We start from the raw sequence: 9,846 nt of genomic DNA on the forward strand, positions 1-9,846 counted from the left end.
ATATATCAAAAATGAGCTAACCTACTTAGTGCAATACAACATTTCATATAGTACTAATTTTTTTTTTTGCTTACTGTAAGTTTATTGTTTTGTCACATATTTTACTTTTTATATTGTCTTTATGCTCATAACGAGAAACACACATGTTAAAAAAACAAAAAAAAAGGAGGAATGTGGCTCTTTAAGAACATTTACATTAATATTTACACTAAAATTTTGAAATCAAATTAAATCAAATTTGATCCCTAGCAGAGCAGCACTGCTTTAAAGATTTGCATGTGCAGAGGCAATTTTTAAAAGTTTTTGCGTAGAGATTTTTGAGTGTACAATGATAAAGCTCAGCTAATTTACTAACCTAGGGAGAAGGTATGCATGTGTTTTATGACCAACAAATCCAAAGTAGTTACCTGCTCATCTGGACAGACATCAATCGCCACCAAGAAAATGAGGCCCAGAGAAAAGAAAAATTACCCAGTTGTCAATTTGCCCTCATGACCAAGATAAGAACAGAAGTAGGACTGCCAAGACATAGTTGTGAAGACTTTGAAAGCTTGTGTTACATAAACCTATCTGACCACTCTCAATTTATTCATGCTAGCATCCAGACCCTCCAAGAAAGTGTTACCAAACTAAGGGTTGTAGAGGATAGTGATTGGCTTGGACAGATGCTTAGGAGATAGGGGGTTACTGGCTGGCTTAAGCATTTAGTTAAAACAGGAATTTGTTTTAGCCATGTTGTTGCTTATGATGATTTGTTTGCCATGTATTTTACAATGTGTTCAGAAACTGATCTATAAGTCCACAAAAAAGATCTTAATGGTGGAAAAAGAAGGCACAAAAGTGTGTTATAAATGCTAATGCGATATTCTAATTAAAATAATAATTTGGTTTATTAATAAAGATTGAATTACAAAATTTCGATAACCCACCAACAGTGGAGAAACTTGACAGAGTTTTCTCGGGAAAATGCTAAGGGTGAACTGTAAGATACAGAGCCTGGCAGTCTGCTATCTCCCCCAACGGTTCACAAATTTGCCCGGTTCGGGGCTTGGTTTTTATACACTTTATTCTGCCCTCGGCAATATTTCCCCATATTTCCCATTGTTTCCCGACTAGCTATACAAATTCAGGAGTTTCCCCGACCAGGCAGAAAAGAGTTCTTTTCTCTGTTCATATGTTAATGTCCAATTTCTATAGATCCTTATGGTTGATGAATGATCGAGATATGGATGATGTCGCTTGATAGTCTGTGAAGGTGACAACCAAGGTGTGAGTCACTGGGCCACCTTATCTTGATGAGTCTCCTCCCGGTACTTGAGAAGGCTGCAGGCTTTTCCTGAAAATCCTTTGTTCCTTTCTGAATGGAGGCGCCGGCTTTTTCAGGGTTGTTAGTTTCACCATCTGCTACAAGGTCTCCTAAAACATAGACTTTTACCCAATACAAATTCATACAATTTTATAGTTTTCCAATTTACCATAAGAACATGAATTAATCATTTCACATTTTTCACAAGTGGGAATACAGCTTGGAAACAGGACTCAAAGTACTGCTGAACTCATTACAGAAGTAGATGTGATAGAGAGCTACAAGCCCTGGTAAGTCGAGGCAAGACCCTGAAGAAGGAAGAGATCAAGATGTATGTATGTATATTTGTGTGCAAGACAGTACAGGCCTGTACAAGTCTGTACTAGCCCATAGTTAAGCAATGTTACTAAGAAACATAGATATAGTTGTTATGCTTGAAAAATATATAAACCAGCAGTGTGTTCAATAAAATTGGCTTCATGATGCAAACCATGGGGACCCCGTCTCTTCAATTGCCTGAAAACCCCAGTATGTAAATGGACCAATGTGGAAATGCATTTTATGGAAATGGTTTGCTCTGGCTCACCCCTGGAAAATGTATGGTTTATCTTAAGCTTGTAACTTCTTTACAGTATCAAGTTATCTGTAACTTTATTGGCTAGAGAATGTTACTGCGCCCCTTTTGAACCTCTGTGTTAAGAATGCTAACGCAAGGGGTCTCGCCCTCTTTGCCTCCCTTCCCCTGGAAGCCTCTGGACGCTCCCCTTCCCTCTCCTCCCTTCCCCCTCTCCCCTTCCCTTCCCCCACTCCCGCAAGACCATGCTCCCTGCTTGGAGTGAGACTCTGAATAAACCCTTACCTCATCAGCACCCCACCGGCATCTGAAGTCTCTTTGCTTGCCAGCACGGGAACCCCACGACCCCCTAGGACCCTGGAGGTCTCCGGGGGGCACTCCCCGGTGACCCCCCAAAATTTAAAAAACAACAGATGATGCACCGCGGCCCGGGGCGGCCCCTCCCCCACCGCGCAGAGACCTCGTGAGCCACCCCGCTGCCGTCCCACCACTGCCGACCAGCCCGGCGCAGGCCCGGGTCCCAGCCCCTTGGGGCCCCGACCCGCCTCAGCGCTGCACTAGCTGCACAGCCCCCCCAGGCGGTGCGGTGCTGGCGGCGCGGCTCCGCCGCAGTGAAAGCTCCAGCGTGAGCCCCAGCTAGGCGGGACCGCTGCTGCGGCGCGTGCCCACGGTGCGGGGCCGGCCCGCCAAGACCAGTGCAGCCCCGGTGGTGGAGCGGCCCCTCGGCGGCCGCAGCGCGAGCAGCAAAGCGGCGGCGCAGCAAGAGCACAGCAGCTCCAGCGCAGATAGCAAGCTGCAGCGCAGCCCCGGCCCAGCGTGGACCCGGCAGCAGAGCAGCCCCAGCGGCAGAGCGGCCCCGGCCCGCCGCCGCCCTGCCGCGGCCCGGGGCAGACCCAGCGCAAGCAGACACATGGCCCCGGCTCCGCCGCAGTGCGCGTACGGGCCCCAGCATCTGGAGAAGCCACGCAGAGAACAAGCGCCCCTCCCCCCGCCCAGCAGCAGCGAGAAGAGCCCCACACACCGTCAATCAAGCCCGAGCAGCCAATGCCCCTAGACAGCAGCAAAAAGAACCAAACCCCAAAGCTAAAGTAAATTTGTAATACCAGTTTTACAGCCTTGTATAATTGTTAATTCTAGTTTATGATCCCCTTTCCCTGTTCCCAAACCCCTCCATTTCCTTCCCATCCCCATGAAGTAGTTTTACAATTATGCCTTTCTAGTTTTTGTGTGTGTGAATATTGTAAGATTCCCCTGTTTTATGTTTTAGAAAGCAAAGGCCTTTTCAGGTCACAAGTGTAGATCTAAGGGAAGCAGTTTTTGAATTGTCTTCTTGTAAAGCGCGATTCAGTAGTAGACTATTGAATCAGTAACACTTTTGAATTTATGCTGTCCTCAGTTAGTTCTGAGGGTGATTGATAACCTAAATTGGTGTCTGAGAAAGTATTTGACAGTTTTTGTAGTTTTTTTCTTTTGTTTTTCTTTTGATGACCTAAAACTGGAAGTCTTTTGTTAAGTCTCTGACACTTCTAGTGCAAGTATAGACGAAAAAAATCCCCAATAAGTACATATAGATAAATGTAAACAATTACATGCAAAGTGTAGGTCCTTTTAGTTGAACCAGTTGGAAAGTGAAAGGAGTGATTTGGCTCAGATCCATGAGTGTCAGTGACTTGCTGTTCAGGCCTTACAGGATTCGTGGCAGATCAGTGGCAGCTTGAGTTGATTTAAATTCCTCACTGCCCCTGCCCAGCCCCAATGGGGGAACTGCAGCAGGCCACCTGGAGAATCTGAAGCCGTGTGTAGAGCCCGGGGAACTCCACGTGTTTTTCTGTCCCTAGAGTAGGAGCAAGGTCAGCGCCACAGCCTAAACTGGGGGCTGTAGTAGGCTGAAAAGCCAGTTGGAAAAGGCTAGACACTATTAGGCCAGTCATGCTGAAAAAGCTCAAACAAATTTGTAAATTTGTTTCAAATCTTGCAATATAAACCCACATAACCCGTCTACTGCAATTACAGTCAGATAAACTGTTCACAGTATAACATAATCCTTACTGCAATTGTATTTACTTTCATGCTGCAAAACTGTGTAATTACTGTTTCATTTTTAAATTGTTAATTATCATATATCATATTTCTCTTCTCACATTTTAAAGAAAAAAAAAAGGGTGAATTGTGGAAATGCATTTTATGGAAATGGTTTGCTCTGGCTCACCCCTGGAAAATATATGGTTTATCCCAAGCCTGTAACCTCCCTGCAGTATCAAGTTATCTGTAACCTCATTGGCTGGAGAATGTTACCGCGCCCCTTTTGAACCTCTGTGTTAAGAATGCTAACGCAAGGGGTCTCGCCCTCTTTGCCTCCCTTCCCCTGGAAGCCTCTGGACGCTCCCCTTCCCTCTCCTCCCTTCCCCCTCTCCCCTTCCCTTCCCCCACTCCCGCAAGACCATGCTCCCTGCCTGGAGTGAGACTGAATAAACCCTCACCTCATCAGCACCCCACCAGCGTCTGAAGTCTCTTTGCCTGCCAGCACGGGAATCCCACGACCCCCTAGGACCCCCCAAAATTTAAACAACAACAGACCAAAATTTATAAAAGTGTGAAAATGTGTGGCCCATCGTCCATCTTGGGTGTAGCCTGGGCCAGGCTCTTGTACTGCCCAAGGTGTGACCTCTGAAGGGCTTTTTAATAAATACCTACTTTATTCCTTTAACACTATATAGCCTCTGTTCTAGGTAGCCTCTGAAGGCATCAGGCTCAGGGAACACCTTCCACTATATCTTCCATGGAGACCCCCATACCACCTTCATATCCTTCCTTGGAGGCTCTAACCCCTTTGATATCTTCTTCTCCAGCAGCTGCTCGCAAGTTACTGAGGTCGTTGTACGGGTATAGAGTCTCTATAAGGTCTTACAGCATTTTAGGATCTAAGCAAAGTGGTTTATTATATAAAAGCATGTATCTGAAGGTGCGGGAGTCTTAAGAGCGGTCTTACAATCAGTTATAAATATAAACAAGCAAAGTCTAAATAAAACAATAACCTAAGCATAGAAATCTTAACAAAGTTCTAGTGAAACAACAAGCAAAGCATAGAATTCTTAACAAGCAAAACTCTAGTAAGACTATAAGCAAGCATAAATCTGACATTACAGCCTCTAGGTAAATCAGCTTCTCATCTCCTGACCCCAAGCAGGATTTTCCAACCGTGCGGTCACAATAACAGAAAGGGATCACAAGATCACAGATCCCAGACAGGGGTCTCGGCCGCGGGGATCACAACAACAGAAAGGGGCCCAGAGATTCTGAACCCACGCAGAGCCCTCATTCGCGGAATCGCGATGGTGATGGGGAATTCCGAACCGCACAGAGTTCCCGTCCGGGGGGTAGCAGGGACAAGGAGGGGTCCCGGGGTCCCAAACCCACACAGTTCCTGGTTGCAGAGACAGGAAGGAGGTTGTGGGGTCCCGAACCCTCGCAGACTCCCCAGCAGCTCCGAACAGAGTTCTGGGGCAAACGTCGGAGGGGGAAAGGGAAGGGACAGGATCGCAGGGGCAAGGAGGGGTCCCGGGGTCCCGAACCCTCGCAGGGGGAAGGGACGGAACCCCAGGGCCCAGATCCCAGGTAACAATAGATGGTACCTTTAGAATCCCATTCAGCTCCCTGGCAGGGCTCCTTCCTCAGGCTGCAGAAAGTGGAGGTTGGATCCATAGATCAGATTGATCAATCAATCGACCGACCGACTGACTGACCGACACCTCCACTTCCAACCCAGAGGCCCTTCCGTGCTAAATTACAAAATGCACACTCATACACTTTATCTACACACTAACCAATCCAGGCACAACTCTAAAGCTCGAAAAACCCACGCACATAGCATATCCATTAACGCAAAATTCTATCTCACTAGCACAAAGTTCTATCTTGTTATGTAGAAAACTTCTATCTTAGCATATATGAAAAACTCTGTCTTCCCTACACAGAGTTCATACAAAATTACAAGCAGCACTTTACCCTATTTTTGTTATGTCTATACTCTATCACTAGGCCTAAAGCTCTGTCCTTCTACACTAACAACTAGGACTTAGGGCATGTAAAACTTAAAGCTGAGGGTTAGATTTCTACTTTATGCATCTGAAGCTTTATATATTCTAATTTTTCTAAAGGTTTTAATTCTATCTCTGTATTTCTCACTCTCTGCGGAGGATCCATGGAAACATGGACTCCAACAGCAAGTGTTCAATGGCTTTGGCCAGGACGACATGGATATGGATGACGACAACAACCCTTTCAGTGCTTTCATCCAGTTTGGCTACAGTGGCATTAATGTGGTTCACCAGCAGCACCAGGAGTCCCTGCACATGAGGAGAAAGGTCCAAGACCCACCTGTCATCCACGAGCTCAAGGTGTCCCTGGAAGAGATCTACCACGGATCCACCAAGAGGATGAAGATTACTCGCAGAAAGCTCAATGCTGATGGCTGGACCATGTGGACTGAGGACAAGATTCTAAACATTGTCATCAAACAAGGTTAGAAGGAGGGAACCAAAATCACATTCCCCAAAGAAAGGAATGTCACTCCAGACAACATCCCTACCCACATTGTCTTCTTCCTCAAGGACAAGTGTCTTGGTTTGAAAGACAGATATCTGCTAGGAAGGGGCAGGACTTCTCTAGAGATGGAGAATTTAAATCTCTTCTCTCTAAATTATTCTAATTAAAAAAAATAAAGGAGCTTTCAGACAGAGGTATGGGGGTAGGAATAACAGTTCTTTACTAGTATATATGACAAAACGACAAACAAACAACAACTATAGTATCAATAATAAATAGAACTAATAACTTTGAGGGCCTTTTTTTACAAAAGCCCAGAGCAGTTTGATCTCGGTGCCCCTGTAGGGCTCCGAGAGGCCGAACTGGAAGGAAGGAAAGTCCCGGACCGGTGGATGAGATGAGGAGCTCTGCCCTGGCAGCTGGAGCAGCAGGGGTGTCCCGGCAGGGCTGGACAGTGCAGGGCTACAGAGTAGCAGGAGAGCCTCAAAGCTCCGAAGAAGCAGCGGCAGTGGGGAGAGGCTGGAGAAAACGAGCTCAGGATTCTTGGGTACACAGCAGATGACGATAGATTTTTTAGGACGAGACAGAGGCAGAGGGCAGCCTGACTGTCTTCTTCGGCGCTGAGAGCAAGAGTGCTTCTTCTTCTCTCAGATCTGTCTTTTTGCCTTTCTTAAAGCTCATCATTTCTCTCTTCTGAGGGATACTCTCAGGGACTTATAAACAATAGGTGTAGCCTCGTGCTGCTATATCTTTCAAGTACTCTTTTTGTTTTGACTAAGTAGTTATCAAGGCTTCTTGGAAACTTATGGGAAAAAATTCTGTGAGAAGAAAAAAAAACTAAATCTAACTCCTAACAACAAGCTTCATGGCACTTCAAGAGGGATGGGACAAACATGGTCTGCACCACAAACAACAGTCTTAAAGAGGTGGGTATGAGTGGGAATACTCATGGGGTGGGAAGTGTCACAGGGTTATGGCATGTGGAACCAAGAAGGAATTCAGTCCTTTTCCTGTACTGATGAGGAAGGACCAGGTAGGTCATGAGAGACATGAGCAAAGACTTTTGCAGAGAGGAGCTGTAGAGAGCAGCTCATAGTTTGTTTTGGAGATGCTCAACCTCTGTTCCAAGTGTAGGATATGGGTACTGCAGTCCTTGATGAACGTCTTGTTTCCTTAGTCAATATAAGTGGTATTTACCCATTTTCTCCCATCCCCATATGTCTTGTCCCTCTATTTTAGTGTATTCACATGTGGAAGAGAGCCCAGATCCTGTGTAGGAACAAGGGAAAAAACAAGTTTGCTGGCATGAGTGTCTGGTCCCTGTTTTTTCTCAGAGACAAACCTCCTGTGGCTTAGTTACTGTATGAGATAGAACGGGTTGCATCTCCCCACAGAGAGCAGTGTTATGGGGAGAAAGGTGGTACCTTGCCCTCGCTGAGCAATGCTTTAGTCTTTTCTTCGGTTCTGGCTTTTCTAGATAAAAACACAAATAAAATATCCAGGCAGTAATCAAAACCCAACACATTGAGGTTGCCAGTCCTGGAGGTCATGGTGGGGCTGGATGCATCAGAGCCAGCAATCTGTGCAAAGGTGGCAAAGGAAGGGGAGATTACTCACGTACAAGATGTGCCATTCACTGCCACTACTGTATAACTACCTTTTAATAAATCCCAGCTGGCAGCTGCATTTAACATCAATGTTTTTGGCAGCTGCCATTTGCTGTTCCTTTCAGACTGTAGATGACATCAGTCATCTTAATGAGCTGATTTTTTTTTTCTGAAGATGGATTTATATTCTTGTGAGAAACAAGGCTCACTGTTTATTTATTTTTTTTAAAGTTTAATAAGGTATAAAAGGGACAGTATCTAGTGCTAGGGTGCCTGGCAAAATGCCAGAAGCACACCATTAGCTTAAAACAGTTTTCTTATATACTTTTTCATTAGATTGGTTAAATGCATATTCATGAGGGTTATGCATATTCAGACATTCCTGTGGGTTTACATGTTCTGAGAATTCTTTTGCTTGGTTTTAACCTTTGACTTGTCTGCATGCCATCCTGTAGATTAAATCAATATATTTTATTTCTTTTCAAGTCTCCATTTTGTTGTTTTGACACTTCCTGATAACTGGACAGACAGTAGTAAATTTTTCTCTCGGTGTCTTGGTTCTTGTCACAGTTATCATTCAGATATGTAAGTCCACAAATACATTGAGTCAACATAGCTATTTCACACCATTATCTTAGTTACACAAATAAAAGCATTTAACGCTACATAGTCTCTATTTTAATATTAAGTGAAGGCCTAAGCTATAACATATTTATCACACTATTTATATAAGATATACAGTGCATACAAAAGCTGACAGATTATACTATATCAAAAAGCAGATAAAAGGTATTACAAATTGTACTATATCAGAATCTTTGTGATCAATAATAACTTGCAAAAGCCAATACATAAATGTGAAAGCCAATAACTATATTGTCATTTATAACATTCTCAAATGCATTTGATAGAAATAAGCTCAATGGGCCAGACAGGGTAGGGAAACATGAACTCATTAGTGTGCCAATGAGTTGGGAGAGCTTTGTGATAGCTCTGCATCTCAGCTGGGGCTGTGACCGGGTATACTGGAGGCAATCCTCCTCCCCTATCCCACAGACCCCCCACCTCAGAGCAGCCTGGGGAGGCAATGCTCTGCTGGCTGCCACATCCCCCTAGCCAGGGGAAGCATGGAGTGGTCGCTGCCTGGTGGCTGCCACTGCCTGACTGCTGCAGAAGCCAGAGGTGTAAAAGGTTTTCCCCAGAGACTTGGAGACTGCAGGGAAGTAAGTGTCTGTTCTTAAAATTACAAGTGTGCATAACAGTGGGAGGTCAAGAGAGGGAAGAGTGACACTGCTTTGCCAACAGCTGCCTCTAGTGGGAGGCAGGTGTTCAGGAAGCACTGCTAGTAGGAGCTTGCATCTGCCTGGCTGCCTGCCTAGCTCCTGCCCCTGACAGCCACTCTGCATCATTTACCTGGCATAACATTCCTCAAAGCGGCTATGCATCAGCACTTGGCTGAGATGCAATCAGTGGTGACAATTCTCTCCTCTCCCTCCCCCCCAGCTTTGCTGTGAATGGCTGATGACAGTGCAGAGTTCAGCTATCAAACCTGTGGTGATTTAATAATACTAAGCCTCTTTCTAGGATGCAGGGCAGATCTTGTGGTTTACTGGTGTTACTTCAGCAATCAGTTTCCCAAATGCCAATGAAGTTTGGCAAGAAGAACAAAAGCAGGAACATACGGTGGAGGAACAATCACCTCTGGTTCTTGCACCTTGGCTTTAGAAAGGAAATGTTAAGATCATGTCTGCCTTGACTGTTACTGCCTGCTTCTGCTTGCATCCCTTTGCTTGCCTCATCAACATGCTTCCATG

General features: G+C 45.2%; 1 pseudogene; it reads left to right on the forward strand.

The window, feature by feature from the left end:
- Positions 1-3,535: 3,535 nt before the first annotated feature.
- LOC134565202 (dnaJ homolog subfamily B member 5-like) lies at positions 3,536-7,611 on the forward strand (annotated as a pseudogene).
- The last annotated feature ends 2,235 nt before the right edge of the window (positions 7,612-9,846 follow it).

Source organism: Prinia subflava, assembly GCF_021018805.1.
Source record: "Prinia subflava isolate CZ2003 ecotype Zambia chromosome W unlocalized genomic scaffold, Cam_Psub_1.2 scaffold_39_NEW, whole genome shotgun sequence".
NCBI lineage: Eukaryota > Metazoa > Chordata > Aves > Passeriformes > Cisticolidae > Prinia > Prinia subflava.